Source organism: Podarcis melisellensis, assembly GCF_964234715.1.
Source record: "Podarcis melisellensis genome assembly, chromosome: 5".
Lineage (NCBI taxonomy): Eukaryota > Metazoa > Chordata > Lepidosauria > Squamata > Lacertidae > Podarcis > Podarcis melisellensis.
In genome coordinates this window covers 88,848,587-88,875,580 of record NC_138537.1, presented here as the reverse complement: position 1 = coordinate 88,875,580, position 26,994 = coordinate 88,848,587, and the positions used below count along the sequence as shown (strand labels likewise).

The 26,994-nt window shown below is 46.2% G+C and overlaps 1 protein-coding gene across 3 annotated transcripts in view; it reads right to left on the bottom strand.

Moving 5' to 3' along the window:
• Window positions 1-26,994, bottom strand: part of SORBS1 (sorbin and SH3 domain containing 1) — a 184,868-nt gene that overhangs the window by 133,813 nt on the left and 24,061 nt on the right. The window contains exon 1 of one of the 3 annotated variants that reach the window (XM_081911684.1): window positions 5,199-5,364. The exons of the other annotated variants lie outside the window; for them this stretch is intronic. The gene's annotated coding sequence lies outside the window, so the exon portion shown is untranslated. Of the gene's footprint in view, window positions 1-5,198; window positions 5,365-26,994 lie in introns of those variants that run through there. 3 annotated transcript variants of the gene reach the window in all.

Genomic DNA, 26,994 nt, shown 5'->3' with positions numbered 1-26,994 from the left:
AAAAAAAACCCCAAGAAAAAATATTTTATAAATAATACAGTATCATAATCCTTGCAGAATCTCACTCAGTGTACACTCATTTCAGCAAGGGCATGAAATAGTGAATTACATGATCCTTCAAAAGCAATTTAATAAAACACAAACTTCATGCACGGTCCTTGGATAGCTCAGTCGGTAGTGTGCAAGACTTTTAATCTCTGGGTTGTGGGATCAAGTTCCACGTTGGGCAACAGATTCCTGCATTTCTGGGGGTTGGCCTAGATGACCCTTGTGTTCCCTTCCAATGCTGCAATTCTATGATTTCCCTATGGGACGCGGGTGGCGCTGTGGGTTAAACCACAGAGCCTAGGACTTGCCGAGCAGAAGGTCAGCAGTTCGAATCCCCGCGACGGGGTGAGCTCCCATTGCTTGGTCCCTGCTCCTGCCAACCTAGCAGTTCAAAAGCACGTCAAAGTGCAAGTAGATAAATAGGTACCACTCTGGCGGGAAGGTAAACGGCGTTTCCATGTGCTGCTCTGGTTTGCCAGAAGCGGCTTAGTCATGCTGGCCACATGACCCGGAAGCTGTACGCCGGCTCCCTCGGCCAATAAAGCGAGATGAGCGCCGCAACCCCAGAGTCGGCCACGACTGGACCTAATGGTCAGGGGTCCCTTTACCTATGATTTTCCTAGTCATGACCATGCTCTTTGGCAAACTGTTGTGCCAAAGGTAATGAACACCTAGCAATAAGAGGAATAAGAGCATTCTGCTCCAGGCAGTAGTGCCAGGCAAATAGGAGGGGTTCCAGAAACTGAAGCAAGAAGAAGTCAAATAAGTCCCTTTATGGTTCCAGACAGATGATAACCTAGAAGAAGGGGAATCATTTCAGAACACATCTCACTGTATATCTGCTAAGAACCATAGCCAAGCGAAAGCAGCAATGGAACAGTTTGTGCTAACTTGGTCTGCCTAGATTTTCTGCTTCCTAAACTTTAACTGACTTCTAAAAATAGGTTGAGGAAAGATACATTATGCCCCTTTTGTGCGATTTCAAGTTAGTCCAGTCATTCAGACGCCAATCAAGTTTTCTCCCTATTTCCTAACTCCTGATCCCAATTTTTCCTCATGACCTCCAGTCTCTTCTCCCTTGCTTCTAATCTCAGATCCCGTTCCACTTGCAATCTTGACCCCCCGCCCCCAATCCAAAGTAGAATTTACAAAAAACACCCAAATTTCCCCTTGGTATCCACTCTTGTAAACAGAGCATTTTAGAGCTAGTTATCTGGCCAAACTCTTGCCAGTGTCCTTCAGAAATGCCTTTATTGAGCTGTTTCCAAGCAATGCCCACTGCTGTCTTGGATGGTCACCACAACAAGGACCCAGATAAAAGGCAGATTTTGTATTTGTGGTCAACCTCAGGTGGAATAAATAATTATTATTAATAATAATTTATTATTTATACCCCACCACCTCGCTGTGTTTCCTCAGCCGCTCTGGGCGGCTCCCAACAGAATATTAAAAACACGATAAAACATCAAACATTAAAAACTTCCTGATACAAGGCTGCCTTCAGATGTCTTCTAAAAGTCAGATAGTTGTTTATTTCCTTGACATCTGATGGGAGGGAGTTCCACAGGGCGGGTGCCACTACCGTGAAGGCCCTCTGCCTGGTTTCCTGTAACCTCATTTCTCGCAATGAGGGAACTGCCAGAAGGCCCTCGGTGCTGGACCTCAGTGTCCGGGCAGAATGATGGGGGTGGAGACGCTCCTTAAGGTATACAGGACCGAGGCTGTTTAGGGCTTTAAAGATCAGCACCAACACTTTGAATTGTGCTCGGAAATGTACTGGGAGCCAATGTAGGTCTTTCAGGACTGGTGTTATATGAGTAGAGACCCAAGAGATCACTTTCTGAAACTTTTGTTCACATAAGGAAGCAGGCACACACAGCAGAAATGGTATAGTTTCTTTTCAGTTAGAATAACAAAGTGCCCCCTAAGCACTGGCTGGGGGGGCGGGACTGGTAAAAGGCATTAGATAAAATTCCTATAAGTTGTTGTTGACATTAGAAGGCTTACTTTGAAATCATGAAGGATTTGAGTTTGTCTTATAGAGCGAAAAATACTTCCTTTTGGTCTTCGCTCATTACATGTCCTTGACTTCTAGCACTGAGGAGAACATTTTACAAACTTCCAACACTTCACCTCTTTCTTGCCTTTTCTCTTAAACTAAAAAGAACCAGATTTCTAACTGGTCCTCAGGGGAAGAATGTCCCATCACCTTTATAATTTTGCCTGCTTTTCCCCCTGAACCTTCCCCAAAGATATCCTTTTTAAGGTGATGCAACCTGACCTGTGAAACAGTAGGTGTGGTTGTGCCGTTTATTTGTATAATGGTGCTTCGATACTGGAAGTTTTGTTTTCTACTTGAGAACTTGAAGAACTTGCTTCAGGTCAGATCAGGCCATTCTGGGCTAGACATTAGGAGAAAGAAATTTTGTATGCACCAAGGACAACTCATGCGAGAGTCAGCGATGCGGTGCCGAAATAGCCAAAATGTTGTTTTTCCCTCAGATGCAGTAGCACATTGCCTTACTTGCTGCAAGTATAGGACACGCCTCACTCAAATATGCCTGCCTACATTTACTTGCGAGTTAGCAGTGTTTTTCCGGATGGACTAGGACCATATTTTCAGGACTCCCGTCGAAGCAGATGCAACAAGACATTTGGAACCCTCGAACTAAAATCCCTTTCGACCAACTTACCCTCAAGGCTAAACCAGATACGATTTCAAATGTGCGTGCGTTTAATGCAAATAACAGCTGTTGGAAAGGCTTAGCACTACTGGGGTCATAGCAAGTGGGAAGGATGTAAACCACGGGTAGGCAAACTAAGGCCCGGGGGCTGGATCCAACCCAATCGCCTTTTAAATCCGGCCCAAGTGTTGTTACATGAGTAGAATGTGTCCTTTTATTTAAAATGCACCTCTGGATTATTTGTGGGGCCTGCCTGGTGTTTTTACATGAATAGAACATGTGCTTTTATTTAAAATGCATCTCTGGGTTATTTGTGGGGCCTAGGAATTTGTTCATTCCCCCTCAAAATATAGTCCAGCCCTCCACAAGGTCTGAGGGACAGTGGACCAGCCCCCTGCTGAAAATGTTTTCTGACCCCTGGTGTAAACCCTGTCCTTACCTTGAAAGCTGCTTTTTGCAGCAAGAGGAAATCTCCCTTTGGTATCAACTACGAAAATGTATCTTTCCCCCGCCACTGGTTGCCGTTTACATTTTAAGAGGAATATCCACATTACAGTGGTACCTCAGCTTAAGAACAGTGCTGTTTAAGAACGATTCGGTTTACGAACTCCGCAAAACCGGAACCAGTGTCTTGGTTTAAGAACTTTACCTCAGTCTAAGAATGGAATCTGAACAATGGAAGGGCACCGGTGGCGGGAGGCCTCATTAGGGAAAGCATGCCTCGGATTAGGAACGGTTGCAGTTTAAGAACAGACCTCTGGAAGGGATTAAGTTCGTAAACCGAGGTACCACTGTAAATGCAAAGCCATGTTCAACATTATGTCTGGTTTGGCCCTTAATTTAGATGAGTGTTGAAGAGAACAGAAGCGTGCTTGGCACTCTGAATATCATACCGTATTTTTTGCTCTATAAGATGCACCAGACCACAAGACGCACCTAGTTTTTGGAGGAGGAAAACAAGAAAAAAAATATTCTGAATCTCAGAAGCCAGAACAGCAAGAGGGTTTGCTGCGCAGTGAAGGCAGCAATCCCTCTTGCTGTTCTGGCTTCTGGGATAGCTGCGCAGCCTGCATTCGCTCCATAACACACACACACACACATTTCCCCTTACTTTTTAGGAGGGAAAAAGTGAGTCTTATAGAGCAAAAAATACAGTAATCTTGTTCTGAATAGTGGGTCTGAATTAAAACATAAATGTGGCCCCAGGGGACCACGAAGGAGCAGCACTACCTTTCTGGTTCCAGTACCAATGCCGTCCCTACCCATCTGCTGCCTCTTTCCTCCAACTCTTCAAACAACCACATCAACATGTTTGCTGCCACATTCAAGCATCACCACCAGTCTGGATATTTTGCAGAGTTGGGGACCGACACATTACACTTCAAGCAATGGATTTGTGTGTGGGAAGGTGATAATTTTAAAATAGCTGTAAACTAAACTGAACATATGGCACTTCCCTACATTGCTTCATAATTCTCATATGCAATGACTTTTATGTAAAGTGGTGGGGGTTTTTTTTGGTGGGGGGGAAATCAAAAGGGTTTCAAACCAGACGCCTACACATTTTTTTTCCTGCTGCAAATGACGCACGCTGCAGTTGGGTTGAAAGAGTGGTACATAATCCTACAGAAATGGACTTTTTGAGAAAAGTATCAATCAGGAATGTTTTCCAAATTATTAAAACGCAGAATATCAAAGTTGTCCCTTTTCAAAATCCCTCTTTCATCAATATATACACGAACCGCAAGACAACAACAACAACAACAACAAAAGGAGAATAACTGAGCTGCTTCCCCATATTCTCTAGGGAGTATTTTGCTATTTGCTGAATTTAGCTAATGCACTCTAGAACTATCATGAAAGAGAATCGCTGCTTCCACCGTTTTCTCAGTTTTGCTCCGACATGGTAAACACACAAAGGAATAAAATATCTACTAACTGGCTTTGAAGTTTGACGAAATCACAGAAGGTATGTGCAGCCTGATCCATGCATGCTCCCTCAGAAGTATCCCATATGTTCAGCTGTTCTTACTCGTGGGAAAGTATACTTAGGGTTGCATCTCCAGTAGCTTTCTCTACAAGCAACCAAACCTGATTTGGCTGTGAGCAAATAATGCACATAAAACCGTTAACTAAACAAAGAAACCTGAGCCACAGATTAACATCTGCAATCTTGGCTGCTCTGTGGGCTTTAACAGATTTGCATCCACATTTCATTATTACAACACAAAGAAAGAAAACTGCTGATGATCTACCCTTTAGCCCTGTTTATCTTCTGCCAGTAAAACTTGTTAAATGCACTAGAAAGACTCCACAGAAGGCAGTAGGGATTTAAGAGTTAACTTTGCCGGAACAGTTCCAACTGAATCTGCCTTCAAATGCGGAGGAAATCCCATTTTCACTGAAGAACTTTTTTTAAAAAATAAAAAAGACTAATTCAAACCTTGGGAAGTTTTAAATACTTACTTGGCAAGGTCAACGGCACATTGAAATTAAGAAAGTTGGAGGGGAAAACCCCAACATTGCTGGTAATCCGGAATGCAACTGACGGAGAGCACAGTGTTTTCCTTTTTTGGGAAGTGCGCAGTCAAAGGTATTTGCATAATGCAAGCAAAGAACATGAAATGCAAGCAAAGCTCTCTACTAGCCGCAGGAGGGGGTGCCATTAGGGGGAAATCCTTCCCCCATGGCTGAAGTTCAGCCTCCTCATTAAAATACAGAGTGGAAACAGCTGCTGCTAAAAGGAAGGGAATAGTCCAAGCAGCTTCTTCTGGAAATCTTGGCACACAGGCCAGTTTCCCAGTAGTCAGAAAGTACCCTGGCTTCAAAAAGTTCTGCTTCCTCATTGCAAGCATGGCTTTTCTTTAGGATCCGAGTCTGGCAACTGTGTACCCCGACCTGCATTTCATGTGCGACCTCACAGCCTGGAGACTTTATAAAACTATATTATTGTGGAGGGTGGCGGGGACAGGAATAGCTAAGTCTGCTGTTCCAGCTGCGAGGGAGAGTTCTGCCTTCCAAGACAGGATGAGAGCCATACAGCATTCTTCCTTCCTGTCCACACAATCGAAAAGGCTTTGCAGAGATTGGGTGTGTGGGGGGGTGTTTTTTGGAGAGGGGGGCAGGAAGCTCTCTGGTCACAGCGGTGGTTACCTTGCTGGGAACACACACAGCAAATGGAGCACCTGCTTTGAAATAAACATTCCTTCTGTTACGAAATGACAAAACTGATAACGTTGTGGCTGTTCAGAAACAAACAACCCATTTTCTAAAAGCGGGAAGGGGTGTTACCACTAGCCGTGCCAAAGTTCTGTGTTAAAAGAATCGGGGGGGGGGGAGCTAATTCAGGATGCAGTGCAGAAAGGGGAAAAATTTTCCAGCTCAGGGGCCGCCGTCTCTTCCAGGCAACTTTCTAAGGGCCACATGCCAGGAGTGGGCGGGGCCAGTATCAAAAGTGGTTGGGGCAACAAGTGTAAAGCTTTCCTTTGGACAGCAAGCTATTGTCAGCACACCAATCTTAAGGTAAAGGGGTCCCCTGACCATTAGGTCCAGTTGTGACCGACTCTGGGGTTGCAACGCTCATCTCACTTTACTGGCCGAGGGAGCCGGCGTACAGCTTCTGGGTCGTGTGGCCAGCATGACTAAGCCGCTTCTGGTGAACCAGAGCAGCGCACGGAAACGCCGTTTACCTTCCCGCTGGAGTGGTACCTATTTATCTACTTGCACTTTGACAGGCTTTCTAACTGCTAGGTTGGCAGGAGCAGGGACTGAGCAACGGGAGCTCACCTCGTCGCGGGGATTTGAACCGCCGACCTTCTGATCGGGAAGTCCTAGGCTCTGTGGTTTAACCCACAGCGCCACCCGCGTCCCTTCTTAGGGAATCTTAGGGAAGTTTTAATGTTTGATGTTCTATTTTTTATTATTATTATTATTATTATTATTATTATTATTATTATTATTATTATTATCCTGCATCCAGGCAGGCAAGAGGAATTATCAGGGTTCAAGGAAACAGTCCAGACAGGCATAAACACCCACAGGGGGTGTAGAACAGGGCCAGCGAATGGGGGTAGCCTGGGGAGAATCCCAAGGGCCAAACAGCAAGGTCTGGGGGCCACGTGTGCCCCCCGCAGATCCGAGGTTCCACTCCCATGCAGTCGCTGCACACTGATCAATTGTGAAGCTGAGATTATATTAACTGGGAGGAAATCCTTTGTGAACAAAATCAAAGTTATTCTATTTATATTTGTACCCTTTGAAATGCCTACGTGCGGGAACCATCCAAGCCTCAACATGGCTATGAATTTACTTGGGTGGCTGTTTCAGGCACACACACACACACACACACACACACACAAGACACTGTGTTATTTAGAAGTCACGATTTTAACACAGCTCGAAAATTATGCTACAGAGAGAGCGCTTCCGTTTGCAACGTCATTCGGCTCAGCTTGCGATACGGGCAAACGCTTGCAGGCACACACACTTATGGCGTGTGGGTGGGTGTTCCTGACGCTGGCCCAGGCCCACAGTGATGCTGTCAGAATTGCATAGGGCAAACATGAAAGGCAGGTGGCACATGAATGCACGGAACAGGAAACCGGCAAATCCAGTCCTCTTTGTACTTCTTATCGGCTGCTCGGCGAAGGCAGACGACCAGGATTGCAAAGTGCTTTTGAAACAAGCAAAACGTGTAACAACAGCGCAGCATCTTCAATTGGAGAAGGTCTAAAGGGCTCAAGTCTAGCTCTGAAACCTACACTGGTATTCCTCCTTTCCAATGCAGGCTCCTGTGCAGCAGGGAGGGGTCAAAGGCACATCCGAGTCTTCCTCCTGCTCATCATCACCACTCCAGAACGGAGGGGAGAGATGCATCTTCTTCAGACTCCTGCCTTCACCGGGTTTCTATAACCAGAGCAATCCCTGAGGGAGGTAGCTGGCCTCTCATGAGCCACCTACGTTTCCCATGGGACTGGACCATAGCTGTCAACCGTCCCTTATTTGGCGGGAAACTCCCAGCGCTGTGTCCTGCTGCTATCCCTTATTGATGATGTCCCTTAAATTTCCCGGGTTTCAAAGGAAGCAGCTCCTCTCCCTCCCTCCTTGCCGGCCAGGGAGGAGGGAGGCTCCAACTGTGTTGCTTGGCTGCGTTGCTCACCCAATAAGGAGTCTAAGAATGACTGGGGGGGTGGAGCTTGCATGCCTTGTGCTGATCAAATCGGCCGCGTTGCCTGGGGACTCGCCTTTGCTCAGCGCTTCCCAGCAGAGAGGTGACGGTGGTTTTCCTTGCTGCATCCCCTTTGCCGGGTTGCTGCGTTGTGGGAACACTGCTTGAGGCTTCGTTTGGCTGCTGGCTGGGCTTTCTGCCTTTGGCTCGGAGGGGCTCAGAAGTTGAACATACCTGTGCCCTGAAAATCCCTTATTTTGGCTGCTGATCCCTTATTTTCGAGGCTGCTAGTCCCTTATTTTCAAATCTGTAAGTTGACAGCTTTGGACTGGACTGAATTCATGCCTCTCTGGCACCCGTTTTGCTGCACACCCCCATCCAGTGTTTGAAATTAGGCGTGTGCATTCTGGACCTGGTTATCGACCACTTGAAGATGGCTGGGCACCAAGATGGGACCTGAAATCTCCACCACCTGGAAGTGCATGCCTGGGGATCACTGAATCAGGAGTGTTTTCACACACTAATACCACACCCTGTGCAGCCTGAGCAGGACCGGTCACCATTAAGAAAAAGAGGTCAGAATAGGCCAATATATATGTGTGGCTTGTCCCCTGGATCAAGGGACTTTTCTTCAAGTTCTCAAAGCTCTAATCCTGGCTCAAGGTTGTCATCTGAACTTACCAGATGTTTAACTGAGAAACACAGTCACCCCATCATTTGAAAAATAAAGACTTTAGAGTCGTCTTACCCCAAAATGGCAACTAGACATGTCTAGACAACTAGACATTGGCAAAATCCAGCATCGCTTGAGCTCTGCGAGTGCAGCTTTCTCCCAATTGAAGTGCAGAGTGCAGAGGACCAGGACACCCGCAGGCAAACCAAAATGCTTGTTTACAAAGCTATTGTACTACCAACCTTACTGTATGCTTGTGAAACATGGACCACTTATAAACGCCATCTCCAACTCCTAGAAAGATTCCATCAACGGTGTTTCCGAAAAATTTTACACATCACTTGGAAAGACAGGCTAACTAATGCCAGTGTACTGGAAGAAGCAAAGATCACCAGTGTCGAAGCAATGATTCTTCAACATAAACTTCGTTGTACTGGTCATGTTGTGCGGATGCCTAATTATTGTCTTCCAAAGCAACTACTCTATTCTGAACTTAAAAATGGAAAGTGTAATGCTGGTGGTCAACAAAAGAGGTGTAAAGACTGACTTAAGGCAAATCTAAAGAAATGTAGTATAGACACCAACAACTGGGAAACACTGGCCTGCGAGTGCTCCAATTGGAGAACAACCTTTACCAAAGGTGTCATGGGCTTTGAAGACACTCAAACTCAGGATGCAAGTGGGAAACATGCTAAGAGGAAGGCACGCTTGGCAAATCCACACCGTGATCAACTCCCACCCGGAAACCAATGTCCCCACTGTGGAAGAACGTGTGGATCCAGAATTGGCCTCCATAGTCACTTACAGACTCACTGTTAAGACCGTGTTTATGGAAGACAAGTGACCTTCCATAAGTGATCTTCCATACGAGTGATCGCCAAAGAAGAAGACCCCAAAATGGCAACTAAACATTCTGTTTTGCCAACTGTAACCCTGGTTTAAGGAGCCACTTGGTGCCTAGTTTGTAGATCTGAGTTTCTAACAGTGACCACACCACTGAGCAGTGAGTCTTGGGCTCTGGAGGCAGCCTCCAAGTGACCATCCAAAATGAAGGAAACCTGGTCAAGCGCTGGCCCCTTGGAATTTCTCACTTAATCAGAGAAGGGATGTGCACATATCGCTTGATCTTGTGGCCCACCCCTGTGATAGTAGCATGCAGTCAAAATCTCTGCCTAACATACCAGCTGAGACATGCAGTTACTAAGGAGATTTCCTGCAATTGCCTGACCTCAGCGTGATCACACAGATATGGGTCCTGCTGCACTTTGAAGGGTGGCGAGATCTTTGCTAATAATATAGATCGGTAGAATGTCTTGCAGAGATTATCCTGCTGCATGCAAGACAGACAGGGTTTCCCTTGTGCAATGGGCTTTGCCTGGGGCCACGCTATTCAAAAACCAGCATCGGTTTCCCATGATGTGACGACTGAGATTCCATAGTCCTTAGCACTCACATTTGGCACCAGTTGCAGTTGGACATGACTCATAAAGTGTTCAAGAGACGTGCTCAGGATATGCAATCCCAGGAAAGACTTGCTCACAAGTCTATTGGCATCGTATTTCATGCTGTCAAACAGGAACCGGGAAATTTGTTTGCATGCCCTGCAACATTTTATAAATAAAACAGTGATGTTCCAAATGAAAACAAGTGTCCATATTTTCACACCAAAGGTAAGTGCCTAGTCCTAACAGAAGGCTTTACTACGTGTCGCCTGCACAGCACAATCCTGGATTTTGTACTTTTGCATGATATCGGTTCCACCAGTAAGAAGGCAATTGTTCTGCAAAGGCAATTGAGTTGCACTCTGTCCGTTCTCGTTATTAACAAGGAAATTTGTGGGTTATTGCTATGCTGCTATAGTTGACCGCGTGTCCAGGGCAATTCAGGGCTTCTGCAAATTGCAGATCTATTGTCTCAGCTCTGCTGACACTGGAATCTAAACAAACACTGCCTGGCATGCTTTTACCCAAGTAAAGTTTGTTTCAGCAACTTTCCTTTTTCAACACTACAAAAGGCACACCCCTCGCCCCATCTCCAAACTTGATGTTTTTTCAATTTGTTTATTTATTACATTTCTAATCCCCCTTTTCTCCCCAGCAGCTCACGGTGGTTCTCCTCCCCGTTTTATATGCACAACAACCCTGTGAAGTAGGTTAGATTGAGAGGCAGTGACTGGCCGAAGCTGCACAACTGGGTGGGGATTTGAACCCTGGCCTCCCAGATCACACTCCAATGCTCTAACCATTAAGCCATACCATCCCTACTCCTTTCCCAAGCCCACCTTGAACTGATTTTGCGGAATTGCATACATTCAGCCACAGGAGTCTGCTGAAGGGGAAATAATGAATAAAATATTTAGACACAATCATTCAGTTTTTGAGAAATAATTAGACGTTGTATATAGGGTGGTCCAACGCCAGCCCTTAGGGCCTTTTTGGGCAGCCCTCAGCAACATTTGAGCTGCATTGTCCAGTGTAAAAGATGACAGACTCCCAAAACCACAGTTGGGACAGACAATCCTGTCATTCAAGAATAGCCCAGAATCTTTTTTTGTGTGTGTGGTTTTATTTATGTATTTATTATTAATGTTGCAATACATATATGAGATCTTTACATATTGATAGATGTCAGGGAACTGCCATAGGAGCCAGAGGGAGAGGGAGGGCTCCAGAGGGATTCTGGAGAGCGTCCCGGGAGGGAGAGAAGCAGCCCATCTTCTGGGGAAGGAAATCAGCGTAGCACCAGTGGAGAAGGGGGGCATATGGGGGAATCGGCGAGGTGGCTCCATGACTCCTCGCCGGAAACCAGTGGGGAGAGCACGGGTCCTCCGCTGCCCACGTCCTCCTTGCGCAGAAGGCTTCCGCGCAGGGAGAGTAGGAGGAGACTAGGCGTCAAAGAGCTTCTTTGCTGGAAGAAGTTCAAGAAATGCCCACTGACGGATTCTGCCAGCAATTGAGACAGCCACGGGCGAGTGGCTGTCCGGACAGAAAGTGTTCACCCAGGCAACCCAGCCAGGTGTGGCGCCGATTTACGCACAAGCAACCCCTAGAACCATAACAATAGGTAAAGGTAAAGGGACCCCTGACCATTAGGTCCAATCGTGACTGACTCTGGGGTTGCGGTGCTCATCACGCTTTATTGGCCGAGGGAGCCGGCGTACAGCTTCTGGGTCATGTGGCCAGCATGACTAAGCCGCCTCTGGCAAACCAGAGCAGCGCACGGAAAAGCTGTTTACCTTCCCGCTGGAGTGGTACCTATTTATCTACTTGCACTTTGACATGCTTTCAAACTGCTAAGTTTGCAGAAGCAGGGACCGAGCAACGGGAGCTCACCCCGTCGCGGGGATTCGAACCACCGACCTTCTGATCGGCAAGTCCTAGGCTCTGTCGTTTAACCCACAGCATCACCCACATCCCTTACATATTGATACATATACATTATATTTGTATTTTCACATTTCATTATGTACCAGCATTTATCCGTTTCTTATTTCTTGTCCTGTGTCCTCCCTCCACCTGTGTGTGACTTCCTTGTTATTATTTTGTAACTTTATTATTGAGATTGTCATTTTGTATCTTAATAATTAAACATTCAGCCTTATATATCTGTTTAGCTTAACTTACCGTAACTTTGTGAAATCAGTCTATACGTATCAATACATTCTTGTTGGAGCATCTTTCGGTCATGTATTCTTCTACACATCTCCATTTCTGTTTGAGATTTTGATTAGATTGCATTCTAATTGTTGCCGTCATTTTTGCTAATTCAATCATTTCAAAAAATTTATATTGCCAATCTTTCCATGTTGGTATTTCTTCTGATTTCCACAGAGTCATACAGTTGGAAAGGGATCTCAAGGGTCATTTTGTCCAACCCCCAGCAGTAAAGGAATCTCAACTAAAGCATCCATGACAGAGGGCCATCCAACCTCTGCTTAAAAACCTCAAAGGAATGAGGAGTCCACAATCTCCCAGGGGAGGCAATTCCACTGCTGAAAGCCTGTAAACGGTCAGAAAATTCTTCCTGGTGTTTAGTCGGAATCTCCTTTTTTGTAACTTGGAAGCCCATTTCATGTACAGTGGTACCTCGGGTTAAGAACCTACCGTATTTTTTGCTCTATAAGACTCACTTTTCCCCTCCTAAAAAGTAAGGGGAAATGTGTGTGCATCTTATGGAGCGAATGCAGGCTGCGCAGCTATCCCAGAAGCCAGAACAGCAAGAGGGATTGCTGCTTTCACTGCACAGCGATCCCTCTTGCTGTTCCGACTTCTGAGATTCAGAATATTTTTTTCCTTGTTTTCCTCCTCCAAAAACTAGGTGCGTCTTGTGGTCTGGTGCGTCTTATAGAGCAAAAAATACTGTAATTCTTTCTGGAGGTCTGTTCTTAACCTGAAACTGTTCTTAACCTGAAGCACCACTTTAGCTAAAGGGGCCTCCCGCTGCGCCGCCAGAGCCTGATTTCTGTTCTCATCCTGAAGCAAAGTTCTTAACCCAAGGTACTATTTCTGGGTTAGCGGAGTCTGTAACCGGAAGCGTCTGTAACCTGAAGCATTTGTAACCCGAGGAACCCTGTATGGTCGAGAAACCAAGAAGGAACTGGGTGCAAAGGTGCTTGGGGTCTCCAAAGGCAACAAACTGAGCGCTAGGTCCAAGATCAATTTCACACCCATAGGTGCAGCCCAAGCTGGGGAAACCTAGTCTACAGCCCCCGCTAATTCTGAGGCAGAGATGCTCAGCAAGACCTCCCAGACCGTTTAGGCCTCTTCAGGATAATGGTATGAGAGGGAGCAAGGTCACTCGCTGGTCATTAAGAAGGCAAGTATCTGAGTTGACCTCTGGCTAACCCAGAGTCCAAGAGTGTCAAGTGCATCTGTGAGCATTAGCCACTGTGGGAAGTCTAGCTAGGCAACTCCTCTGTTCCTAGTGTGAAGAAAGCACACCAATTAGCAGGATTTTAAATGCTCTCTCTTTTCAGCTAGCTCTAAGGCTTAGCCCTATTAACTCTTTCCAGGGCTGTGCCACTGAGGCAGTCAGAAGGAGATCCCATGTTTCACAGACCCACACATTTAAACAGATCCTTGCTACATTCATCAGAGTCTGGGAGGCGGTCAAGGCAGGGGTGGGCCAGATCCCATCCCAAGCAGAAAGCCGGGAGTCCAAGTATAAAAACCTGCTACCCTAGGACTCAAGTAAAGTCCTCTCTACTCAGTCAGCCCATATAGCTAATAGATCCTATTTGCTTTTGGGGCAACAGTGCCTGAAGATGTGAGCTCTAAAATAACAGAGGCAAGCTCGTCTGCACAGGATTTTAAGAGCACGCTAAGGTGCCAAATACAGTGGTACCTCGGGTTAAGTACTTAATTCGTTCTGGAGGTCCGAACTTAACCTGAAACTGTTCTTAACCTGAAGCACCACTTTAGCTAATGGGGCCTCCTGCTACCACCGCGCCGCGGGGGGCACGATTTCTGTTCTCATCCTGAAGCAAAGTTCTTAACCTGAAGCACTATTTCTGGGTTCGCGGAGTCTGTAACCTGAAGCGTATGTAACCTGACGCGTATGTAACCCGAGGTACCACTGTAATAAAGTGCACTCAGGCTAAATCGGTGCCCCTCAATCTAGCGCTCAAAAAACGCAGATGAGCAGCGAAGCCTTTCAATGAAGTTTGCCGCAACCACAACACTGGGCAAAGAAGGCACTCAGGCCAGGAAAGGCTGCAGTTGCAAAAGGGCGAGGAGATGCTCCACTCCGGGGGGCGCCAACGTGGCGCCCTCCAGCTGCTGTTTTAGGGCTGCAATTCCTACCAGGCCCCAGTTGTGTTGCAATCACAGCTGTTGGCCACCCTTGCACTCCTCTGCTCCTGAACAAACAGGAAGCTGAAGCAGAAGGGGGAGAAAGGCAAAGGACCCCCCCCTCCGAGTAGGGCTGGGCCATATAGCGATATATCGTCCAAAACCGGTTTGAAATACATATAGCGATATCAGTTTTAAAGTTTTTGACCTGGCAATATTTCGCGAATCATGATACGTGTTAGGGCGGTTTCAAGGCCGTATCATATTGGTTTCATATGTTTTTGATCTGGCAATACACTGCAAATCATGACATGCGTGTGCTATGCAAAAATCACCATGTGAGGGGAAACCATGAAACCAGCCAATGCCTCTATGTAGCTCCATCCTGATTTCAGAAATTGTGATATATCAGTATATTGCGATGTTTAGCCGGTGATATATTGTGATGTTGAAAACCAGGTATCACCCAGCCCCAGAGCTAGTATTTTTCCAGTTTTCGTGTCTCTTTTCAGTAGAACGATGTGGTGCTCAAGCTTGCTAACAAACCTAGAAAAAGTGTGTGTGTGTATAACAACTATTAACAAGAATAATTAGTTTATTTCAGGGAGGGTGGGTGGTTTTTTTACCATAGGTCATGGGTAGGCAAACTAAGGCCCGGGGGCCGGATGCGGTCCAATTGCCTTCTCAATCTGGCCTACAGACGGTCTGGGAATCAGCGTGTTTTTACATGAGTAGAATGTGTCCTTTTATTTAAAATGCATCTCAGGGTTACTTGTGGGGCATAGGAATTCGTTCATTTCCCCCACCCAAAATATAGTCTGGCCCCCCACACGGTCTGAGGGACGGTGGACTGGCCAATGGCTGAAATAGTTTGCTGACCGCTGCCATAGGTACTGATTACAAACTACCCATTTCCCCCTCACATCCAATGAAGACATTACAGTGAAGTCAATATTTCCACTTGGCGCAAAACACCAGAAGTTTTGAATCACTGGGGCACGGGGAACTCCTGGGAGGAACCCAAATTCCATTACTGAAAGTAGCAGCTATTTTAATTAAGGACGCCCCTTTGCCCCAGAAATAAATCAGGCTGATTCGAGTTTTCCAACAGAACGCTCTGCAAACTACAAGGGCTCCCATCCTTTGCAGATGGAAATTGAGGAGGCCGCCTTGTTTCGGAAGGGGGTGTTTGAATTTCAAACTCTCATTCTACAGCACTCACCCCCTTCCCCCCGTTTCCATGAGCCAGGCAACTGGCGGACATATTATACTTTGTGGATTAACCATTTACTGGAGGTAAACTTATATTGCAATATGACAGCCTGATATTAAACACAGATCCCTAATACACTGCACACAATTTCCACAGCTGTCTATAACCCAGATGTTTTTAATATTTTTGCCCTAGAGTGGTTCTCGTTTTAAATTGGATTGGAAACTGCAGGGGAACATGGGATTCCTGTCCACCGAGTTCCTTAGAAAGAACTAAGATGAGGGAATTTCAGCAATTTTTCAGCTCTTGAGACAGCGACATCATTTGGGGAGGCTTTGAAGTGACGCCATTAGACAAGGAACATCTAGAGAGACAGTCTTATCTAATGTTAATTCAGGTTATCAGAAGAATGTTGTTTCAACTGCCTTGCCAAGGCACAATGGTTATTTACAGAGCTTAATTATATTCAGCCAAAAACATATGCTTCCTACAGATATCTCAGAAGATCACGACCATTGCATTCCTAAGGCCTGAGCGATGCTTGCAGGGAAATAAAACTGATTCTGACTACCAGCTAACTAGGCATATGTAGGCAGCGACTAAGCTTGACATATTGCTGGGAGTTGGGTAGGAAAAACCTGCTTTGATACATAGATCTGAGCTCATGTTTTCTTCCCTGGTTCCATGTGCTATGACATGCAAATAGGACGGAGGCAGAAGACTTGGAAACGCTGGCCGTAAATGGAAAAAGGCAGTTGAAGTAAGTATGATTGAATGGGCTTCAAATGGAGCAAGGAGGGTTGAATTAATGCAAATGTTACGGCAAAACAAAAGCAGGCAGCTACATAAGTCGCCTTTACGAAAACAATTCCAGGTATAGAATTGTACAGTTCTAACTAGGTAGCCAGAATGTGGAGAAAGGGAGGGTTATTTCTTTATTAGGAGATGTGCCATTCAGTTAGATTACAGGGGGAAATTCAACAGGTGATGTTAAAGGCACTAAGCCATGAGAGAGAAAGCAAACTTGTTAACCCATTCTTAGAAAGTCACCTTACGTTCTTCTGAAGGGTCTTGCAGAAAAGCGAATTTAGGGTTTGGATTCAGTCTTTTTGGCGATTGGGCCGGATCCCTAGTTTGCCTACCCATGGCAGTGGGGCACGGCAATTCAATCAAAACCCAGCACTTTGGGAGGGTTTGCCATCCTACCCTTTTCCTGATGTAAAACTGCTATATTAGGGTTAAAAAAAAAAAGGTAAGTCCAGTCAAAGGGACTGTTCAGGGAAGTTTTTAATGTGTGAAATTTTAATGTATTTTTAAGCTTTGTTGGAAGCTGCCCAGAGTGGCTGGGGAAACCCTGCCAGATGGTCGGGGTACAAATAATAAATTATTATTATTACTATTACTATTACTATTACTATTATTATTATTATTATTATTACTATTATTATTATTATTATTATTATTATTATTATTATTATTATTATCACCACCACCACCACCACCACCATCATCATCAAAGTTGACTATGAGGTTGCAGCGCTCATCTCGCTTTCAGGCTGAGGGAGCTGGTGTTTGTCCACAGATAACTTTCCGGGCCATGTGGCCAGCAGGACTGAACTGCTTCTGGAGCAATGGGGCACTGTGACAGAAGCCAGAGTGCACGGAAACGCCGTTTTCCTTCCTGCCTCAGCGGTACCTATTTATCTACTTGCACTGGTGTGCTTTCGAATTGCTAGGTTGGCAGGAGCTGGGACAAAGCAACAGGAGTTCACCCTGTTGTGAGGATTCGAACCGCCAACCTTCTGATCGGCAAGCCCAAGAGGCTCAGTGGTTTAGACCACAGCGCCACCCGCGTTTACCTGCTATTATAGGGACACTAGAGGCAAATGTTATTTCACTTTCTTGGTCTTCTTCTTCTTCTTGGGACAAAGCAAACTCCTCCATCTGCTTCTCCCAGAGTTAGTTTTCCCAGATGTGCTCCACATCATGGAGAAAACATGTTGCCCCACTTAACTTTTGCCACATATTTCAAAGGATTGTTTTGATGCCAGAGAAGGCTTTTAATAGCTGTGAAAGAGATAAATTTCTCAGGACCAAAAATAAATCTCCCCACTATGGCTGACACACACAGAGAAAATGCTTCCTATTATGGTTATGAAGGCCGAATACTCCTCCTGACCACAGTGGACTTTTAATTAGCAAGCTGACAATATTTTCTGTAGCTTCTCTCTTCCTGCAATTTTGGTACTTTACGTTCAAAAACGGCATTAAAAACGTTGTTAACATACTGTGTTTTCCCGACACTGATTGGTTCCAATATGCATGTTTGAGGCAGCAAAGGAGGAGTGATAGTGGTGGAATCCTGCACAAAAAGGCATGGCAGTATGTACTATTCCTTGGATCCAGGTCTCCAGCATTACTAATCCAGAGTTTCTGCATGTGCTGTAGCAGTGAGAAGCAGATAGGGCTCATCCACCTGGGAAGGCAGCCCAGCTAGGAGAAGGAACACTCTGATCCTTAACCTCCATTGCCTTGAGGGATATCTTCAGGAGAAGAAAAAGCTAAGGACTAAACACTACACAAGGGACGCGAGTGGCACTGTGGGTTAAACCACAGAGCCTACGACTTGCCGATCAGAAGGTCGGCGGTTCGAATCCCCGCAACGGGGTGAGCTGCCGTTGCTCCATCCCTGCTCCTGCCAATCTAGCAGTTTGAAAGCATGTCAAAGTGCAAGTAGATAAATAGGTACCACTCTGGCGGGAAGGTAAACAGCGTTTCCGTGCACTGCTCTGGTTCGCCAGAAGCGGCTTAGTCATGCTGGCCACATGACCCGGAAGCTGTACGGCGGTTCCCTCGGCCAATAAAGCAAGATGAGCGCCGCAACCCTAGAGTCGGTCACGACTGGACCTAATGGTCAGGGGTCCCTTTACCTTTACCTTTCAACACTGCACAAATCCAGAGTGGAGTCCACAAGACGTCTGGATGATACCTTGTACGCCTCCTTCCAGCAACTCCCGCAGCCAAGCTGGTGCCAATCATATTTCTCTGCTCTCCTTTGGACCCCATCTGCGAGGCCGAGAGCAGGATTGTATCATCTGGGCAGCCCAGGACCCCCAAACACAGACTTGCACACCACAGGAACTCACTTTGGTGTTGCGGTTTGACTTCACCCTCAGCGGTACACTCCATTGTCTCTTGAGGCAGACAGATGACAACAACATATGCACATTAAATCTCACAAGTGTTTTGAGCCTATGTTCTTATGTCATCTGATACGGCTACCATGTTGTGTTCCATTTCTGCTGCTCCTTTGCTTGGCTCAGTCTTTACCAATCCCACACCAACCTTTGCAGAAGATGATTTTTAAAGTTTCAGAAGACCGCAGAGTAAATATCAACACGGGGCAGCCATTAATGTGAGAAGAACCTGTGCATCTGAGGCATCCATCTAATAACGTTATCCTGGAAGTAAGTCTCCCTGAACTCAATGAAGCTTACTATTGAGTAGACACGTGTATAGAATGGCACTGGGATTCCCCAAAGAGATGATGGGCAAACATTTGCCATGTTATCTCAGGGCTTGTGCAAAGGTCCCATTTATCCTCCAGCGTCACATGAAATGTTTTTCATCTAAAAGTGCAAAGGACACACTACAGGCACCAAACTGCAAGTGCTGCAAAACTAAGCTGCTATTGGAAACGGGTGCTGGAATCTTCCTGTCGCCTTAGCAACAGGCCATCTAAACTTTTTTTTTTTTAACACAAAGAACCATTACGATTTCAAAAAGCTTGTTCTCATCTTCTTCTGGAGTTGGGCTTTAGTTAAATAGGGCTCACACTCCAAGTTAAGTGGGTAGCCTTCATCTGGGCACAACCTTGCTCAAAAACTTTTCCTGGCATCTCAAAACACACCCCATCACCTTGGCAACATCTGTCTGCCCAGCCCAAAGAATTATTCTCTGATGGTCCATCAACCCCTTTTGTCATGTCAACAGATTTGTTCCTCACTAGGCCATCAGGCTGGTTTGCAAAAGCCATCCCAGGGATTCCGGTTGTCTGAAACAGTTCTGCAGCTTGGGCTTCCATCCATATCTCAATTAATCAAAATTCTACCATTTATTCATTTCTAGGGTTTAGGGGAAGTCCCCACCCTCATGCCAAGTGGGTCGCAATAGTACTTCAACATGGAATCCGCAGACCTTGTTGCATAGTGGTGGTGAAGCAAGGCCAAAATGTGATTCTCCCAGCCAAGCTTCCTTCCCCAAGCTGGCAAAGTGAGGTGCTGTGCTTTAGGAAGGAGGCACAAAGCTCTGGCAGAGTCCTAGAGCCCTCCCATCTTCTTCCCAAACATGGGAAAGCACTAACAAGGCTTTGGGAAGGAAGAGGACTCTAGGACCCTGCCAGAGCCTCACACCTTCTTCCCAAATCCCAGCGCTGTGGAAAGGCAGCAGGAGGGCTGTGAGCCTCAAATGTAGCTGAGGGACACCCGAAAATGCCTCAAGGGTATTGGATTATGATCCCTCTCAGTACCAAACCCAGGCTCACTAGGACCAAAAGATAGGCCAAGAACATTCCGGCTCATCCAAGAGTGCCTGGTCTATATACCAACCACCCCACAAAACCACCTTGTCCAGAAAAGGGATGTTATCAACCAGCAAAGGATTACAGAGTTCATGCAGATCCAAGGAAGGATTATTCAGCAGCAGAGATAACACTGCCTAGCCTGGATTCGCTGGCATTTTCAAGACTTGCAGGGGAAGCGGGCAGTATCCAGTCTGAGCACTCAAGACAGGATTATTTTGCAGCTCCAAGGGAGCCTGCTGGCTGAAACATTCTCCCTCTGAGGCAGCAATGGAATATATTGCATCTGCAGAGAGCTGGAGCCAACTGAATATATATTGTTGTCTGCCACCCCAATCCCAATGGCGTAAGGAGGCCTGGTGTGAAGCTGTCAGAGCTTGGTCACATGGTTGGGGTGAAAAGGTACAAGTCGCCTGACCACTTTTCTCCTCAGCTGGTCCATCTGAGTCTCCACCACACATTTCGGGGCACCCCTTTCTTCCCGTCCCCTGGTCACTAGGGTTGGGCAATACCTGGTTTTCAACATCGCAATATCTTCTTCTTCTTCTTTGGCGATCACTCATAGCCAAGTAAGATTGTCTTCCATAAACACGGTCTTAACAGTGAGTCTGTAAGTGACTGTGGAGGCCATTTCTGGATCCACACATCCTTCCACAGTGGGGACATAGGTTTCCGGGCAGGAGTTGATCACGGTGAGGGTTTGCCAAATGTGCCTTCCTCTTAGCACATTTCTCCCTTTCATCCTGAGTTCGAGCGTCTTCAAAGCCCATGACACCTTTGGTGAAGGCGGTTCTCCAATTGGAGCACTTGCAGGCCAGTGTTTCCCAGTTGTTGGTGTTGATACTACATTTTTTAAAGATTTGCCTTGAGAGAGTCTTTAAACCTCTTTTGTTGACCACCAGCATTGTGCTTTCCATTTTTTAAGTTCGGAATAGAGTAGTTGCATTGGAAGACGATAGTCAGGCATCCGCACAACATGACCAGCCCAACAAAGTCGATGTTGAAGAATCATTGCTTCAGCATTGGTACTCTTTGCTTCTTCCAGTACACTGGCATTAGTTCACCTGTCTTCCCAAGTGATGTGTAATTTTTTTTTGGAGACACCATTGATGGAATCTTTTGAGGAGTTGGAGATGGTGTTTATCAGTGGTCCATGTTTCACAAGCATACAGTAAGGTTGGTAGTACAATAGCATTGTAAACAAGCATTTTGGTTTGCCTGCGAATGTCCCGGTCCTCAAACACTCTGCACTTCAATCGGGAGAAAGTTGCACTCGCAGAGCTCAGGCAATGCTGGATTTTAGCATCAATGTTGGCCCTTGTGGAAAGATAACTGCCCAGATAGGAGAAGTGATTGACATTTTCCAACATTGCAATATATCATCAGCAAAACATTGTTATATGCTGATGTTACTGATATATCACAATGTCTGAAATAAGGATTGAACTATGTAAACGCATTGGCTGGCTTCACGGTTTCCCCCACATTGTGATTTTTTGCATAGCTCTCACACATCATGCTTTGCAATATATTGCCAGGTCAAAAGTTACGAAACCATTATCACGATATGGACTTCAAACCGGATTTGGGTGATATATCAATATAACGTCCAGCCCTACTGGTCATCAGAGACAATATTTCCCAGGCACAAACATGACCACACAAAATCAGAACCTCAGAAAACAAAAGCCACCAGACTTTTCAGCGCAATGGATCCTAGATGCCACACCTATGGAAAACAGCCCATATATGAAAAGTGCGCCGACCTGGATCTTAGAGCTGCATGCAGTCTTAAGCTGAAATTATGCTTGGGCTGAGGCTCTGGGGGCGAATGGAACAACAGGATGTTTGGATTGAGCTTCACAGGAGAAGCAAACAAAGTCAGAAAAGTTTTTAGTGACACCACACGCCCACACGGGAAAACTTATCTACAATAGGCCACCCACGCCTTTCAATTACGACTCAAGTGTTGCCAAATAGCAAAAGGCTCTGCTCCCTCCCCAGGCAGCCTCTCTAAGGAAAGAGCACTTGATAAGCATTGCTGGAGTCAGAAAGCGGCAATGGCCCTAGTTCACATGTAGGGCTTAAGATGGATGAGCAAACTGCAGGCTCTTGGAGATTTGATCAAGGCTGCTTTGGTCTTTCTGAGTCATTTTGCAGCTCGTGGTTTGTCTGGGAGATTTAAACCACAAGCTGGGTTCAGACAAGACTCTAAGCAAAACTATGGCTCAGTGCTGCAGCAAAATGACTGAGGAGGAGTCACAATCTCCTCTCCAGGAGGCCATACATTTGCACCATGCCGCAGGTGGCGCTGTGGGTCAAACCGCAGAGCCTAGGGCTTGCCTATCAGAAGGTTGGCGGTTTAAATCCCTGCGATGGGGTGAGCTCTGGTTGCTCGGTCCCAGCTCCTGCCAACCTAGCAGTTCAAAAGCACGTCAAAGTGCAAGTAGATAAATAGGTACCACTCCAGCAGGAAGGTAAACGGCGTTTCCATGCGCTGCTCTGGTTCGCCAGAAGCGGCTTAGTCATGCTGGCCACATGACCCGGAAGCTGTATGCCGGCCCCCTCGGCCAATAAAGCGAGATGGGCGCCGCAACCCCAGAGTCGGTCACGACTGGACCTATTGGTCAGGGGTCCCTTTACCTTTACCTATGCTTCGGCTTAGCATTATGTGTAAACAAGGACAATGGATGCAACAAAGCAATTCATCTTCTGAAGCAATACACAGGTTGAAGCTCCTGAGTGGATTCTACCACATCTAGTGATGGCCCGTGTCGCAATCTTAAACATTTGGGGAAACAAACAGGGCTTGCCTCATCATTAAAAGTGCACGTTGATTTGAAAGAGCGCCAATTTAAATAGATGAGATAATCGTCAGCGGAAGAAGCTTCTCATTAATACCATACATAAATCCTGAAACCCTCCAATGCCAACAACCAGTTCACAGGACGAACCTTTGTGACAGGGAAACGTTTGTAACATGAATACATGTTTGAGAAACAAGTTACCATCTGGTGGTTGCAATTATCATATGAGAAATCTTGAACCCCATCCTAGTACTTGCTTGGCAAAGGGAGCTTTGCAGGCACGATAATCTGGCTGGCTGGGCCTGCAAAGCACTCTGGGAAGTGTCTCCCGAGTGCCAACCATCAACTGATCAGTTGGAGGTTTTAAAATGGACTCTGAGGATTCATTTGTTGCCGTTAGCTTTCCCTCCCTGCGTGTTTTTATGCTAGTCACTTCTTGTTTTACAAACAGCAACTTTAAAATTACGTAAGAAATTTCAGCAGCAGGTGAAACAAAGGAAAAAAAGTCAGTCCTGTAACTTGCCAGTTCCAAATAAGCTTTCAGAAAGATGCGTAGGCCTTGTGAACACAGTGTGACAACCACAGAACTAACACAATCTTGGAGAAACGCCATCACACACATTCCTCTAAAGGTCTGGACTGTTTCAAGTCATCAGGGCCCTTGGCCTCCCAGTTCCTTCGGAAGAATAATCTGCGCTGCAGCCCAAATGATAAGGCTGCCACAAACGGCTGTGTTAAACCGTATGCTAAGTGCATCCTCTCAGCAGAATCCAACCCTCCTTTGGCTCCCTTTTCTGCTTTGCTGTTGCAAAAGCATCAGATGCCAAAACACATGATGACCATTAGAAATAGTCATGCGAGGGAACAAATACAGAGCTTGCAAATTCACCTCTCCCCTGGAACAAAGCAAAAACGTTTCATCATAGAGAGAACTAATACAAGTGAGAGGAAAGCTACATTAAAAAAAAACACCACAACAACCTCAGACACCCGCAATTCCCTGTCTGGGATATTAAAATTATTTGAGCTAACTGGGGGCCCTGAAGTTTGTACCAACATACCGTAGTTTTTGCTCTATAAGACTCACTTTTTCCCTCCTAAAAAGCAAGGGGAAATGTGTGTGCGTCTTATGGAGCGAATGCAGGCTGCGCAGCTATCCCAGAAGCCAGAACAGCAAGAGGGATTGCTGCTTTCACTGCGCAGTGATCCCTCTTGTTGTTCTGGCTTCTGAGATTCAGATTTATTTATTTTTCTTGTTTTTCTCCTCCAAAAACTAGGTGCGCCTTGAGGTCTGGTGCGTCCTATAGAGCGAAAAATATGTTACTCCGATGACTTGTGGTCTATCTCTGTGCTAGGGATGTTGGATAGCTTGGAAATATCTTTTAAAAGTGACATTTTTGAGACTCACCAGAAGGGCACATTTCAAAGGTTTTACATACTTTTCTTTGCTGCATGTTTTGCGACGTTTACTCTCTGCTAGGGTTCTGTCACCCAAGAGTGCTTGCCCCAAACTTGGGTCTTGACTTCCAGAATTCTCCTGCTATATGATCTGATCTGCTTCAAGTGTCAGTGTAACAATAAAATTAATAATTTATTATTTATACCTCACCCAACTGGTTGGGTTTCCCCACCCACTCTGGGCGGCTCCCAACAGAATGTTAAAAGCACAATAAAACATCAAACATTATAACTTCCCTAAAAAGGGTTGCCTTCGGATGTCTTCTCAAAGTCAGATAGTTGTTTATTTCCTTGACATCTGATGGGAGGGCATTCCACAGGGCCACCACCGAGAAGGCCCTCTGCCTGGTTCCCTGTAACCCCACTTCTCTCAGGGAGGGAACCGTCAGAAGGCCCTCGGCGCTGGACCTCGGCACTGAACGATGGGGGTGAAGACGCTCCTTCAGGTATAATGAGCCGAGGCCATTTAGGGCTTTAAAGGTCAGCGCCAACACTTTGAATTGTGCTCGGAAACGTACTGGGAGCCAGTGTAGGTCTTTCAAGACCAGTGTTATGTGGTCTCGGCAACCGCTCCCAGTCAACAGTCTAGCTGCCGCATTCTGGATTAATTGTAGTTTCCGGGTCACCTTCATATGTTAGACATGTATGACTGGGTCTTTAGGCTTGTGCTTGGGCAGTGCAAGGGGGCTAGCTGAGGTTTTTGCCCCAGGTGAAGCCTCCAGAGTGGTGCCATTGAGGCTCCCAGCCTGTGTGTGTGTGTGTGTGTGTGTGTGTGTACACAAATGCGCACAAGGGAGTGCCTAACTGGATTTTTGGCCAGGGTGAAATAAAGCCTAGTTTCACCCCTGGCTTAGGAATGTAAAAAAAAGTCCTAGGACGCATCTATCTCCTGTCTACTACTGTGGCTTTGTGGGTTGGGAGCTGTTCCACTGAGCATGCAGTGTGGTTTCAAAACTTGGCACCTTCTCTCTCTTCTGCCTCTGACAGTGGCTGCCGAGATGTGCAAAAGCCGAGTGATGCCTTATTCCTGTCATTCCCCATGGTGGCAACACAAACTCGCACCTCCCCTTTTCCCCAGCTCCATGCAGAAATCTATTCCTCCCTGGAGTGTCCAGCTTCTCACTTGGCCTCATTTACTTCCTCCCCATTGATGACTGGCAAAAGGTTCCTTCTTCTGCTCAGTGGGTCTTGAACATGGGGGCTGGTCCACTGTCCCTCAGACCTTGTGGGGAGCTGGACTATATTTTGAAAAATAATGAATGAATTCCTATTCCCCACAAATAACCCAGAGATGCATTTTAAATAAAAGGGCACATTCTACTCATGAAAAAACATGCTGATTCCTGGACTGTCTGTGGGCCAGATTGAGAAGGCCATAGCTGTCAACCGTCCCTTATTTGGCGGGAAAGTCCCTTATCCCAGCGCTGTGTCCCGCTGCTGTCCCTTATTGATCATGTCTCTTAAATGTCCTGAGTTTCAAAGGAAACAGCTCCTCTCCCTCCCTCCCTGCTGGCCAAGGAGGGAGGGAGGCTCCAACTGTGTTGCTTGGCTGCGTTGCTCACCCAATAAGGAGTCTAAGAACGACTGGGGGGTGGAGCTTGCATGCCTTGTGCCGATCAAATCAGCCACATTGCCTGGGGACTCGCCTTTGCTCAGCGCTTCCCAGTAGAGAGGTGACGGTGGTTTTCCTTGCTACATCCCCTTTGCCGGTTTGCTGCGCTGTGGAAACCACCGCTTGAGGCTTCGTTTGGCTGCTGGCTGGGCTTTCTGCCTTTGGCTCGGAGGGGCTCAGAAGCTGAACCTACCTGTGCTTGGAAAATCCCTTATTTTGGCTGCTGATCCCTTATTTTTGAGGCTGCTGGTCCCTTATTTTCAAATCTGTAAGTTGACAGCTATGGAGAAGGCTATTGGGCTGGATCCGGCCCCCGGGCCTTAGTTTGCCTACCCATGATCTAGATCCTGCTCCCTATTTCTACTCTAGCCCCACATTCATCTCTCTTCCTGCCTCCTTCCCTCATTCCTCCCCCTTGTAACTGAAAACTCAAGCTCTTGTCAGATGCTGGTTTGGAGAAGGATCTCAGAACGGCACGTTTCCACTCCTATATTATCATCATATTTCACTCCCAACTCTTTCGAGGCTTCTCAGTTACGCACCGCATAAGCCGGATGAAATGTTATTCCTGCCACTAATGAGGTTGTGGTTTTGTGTTTGCGAAGCTGAAAAATTGTTTGGTCCAATGACTCTGTCTGGGACAGACGTGATCTCTTTATTTTCAATGGAATCAGTCGATAGGTACCTCAGAATCTAGGAAAGTAATGGCTAAACCCCTAACCTGGAGACCATAAGCAAGTTTTAGTCAGTCTACAGGGACACCCAGCAATTCTGTGCCTTTAAAAAAAAAAAAAAAGATTTGTGCATGTGTGTGAGTTCCATTTCCCAACCCAAAAAAACGCTTTTCTCTACCTTTCCAGATTAAATTACCAGGGTTGCTATATTTCAAACAGTGAAAATCCAGACAGAAAAGTTGTTGAGATTTATTTGGGCAAAGTTCTTGAGCTTCTTGGGCAAAATCACT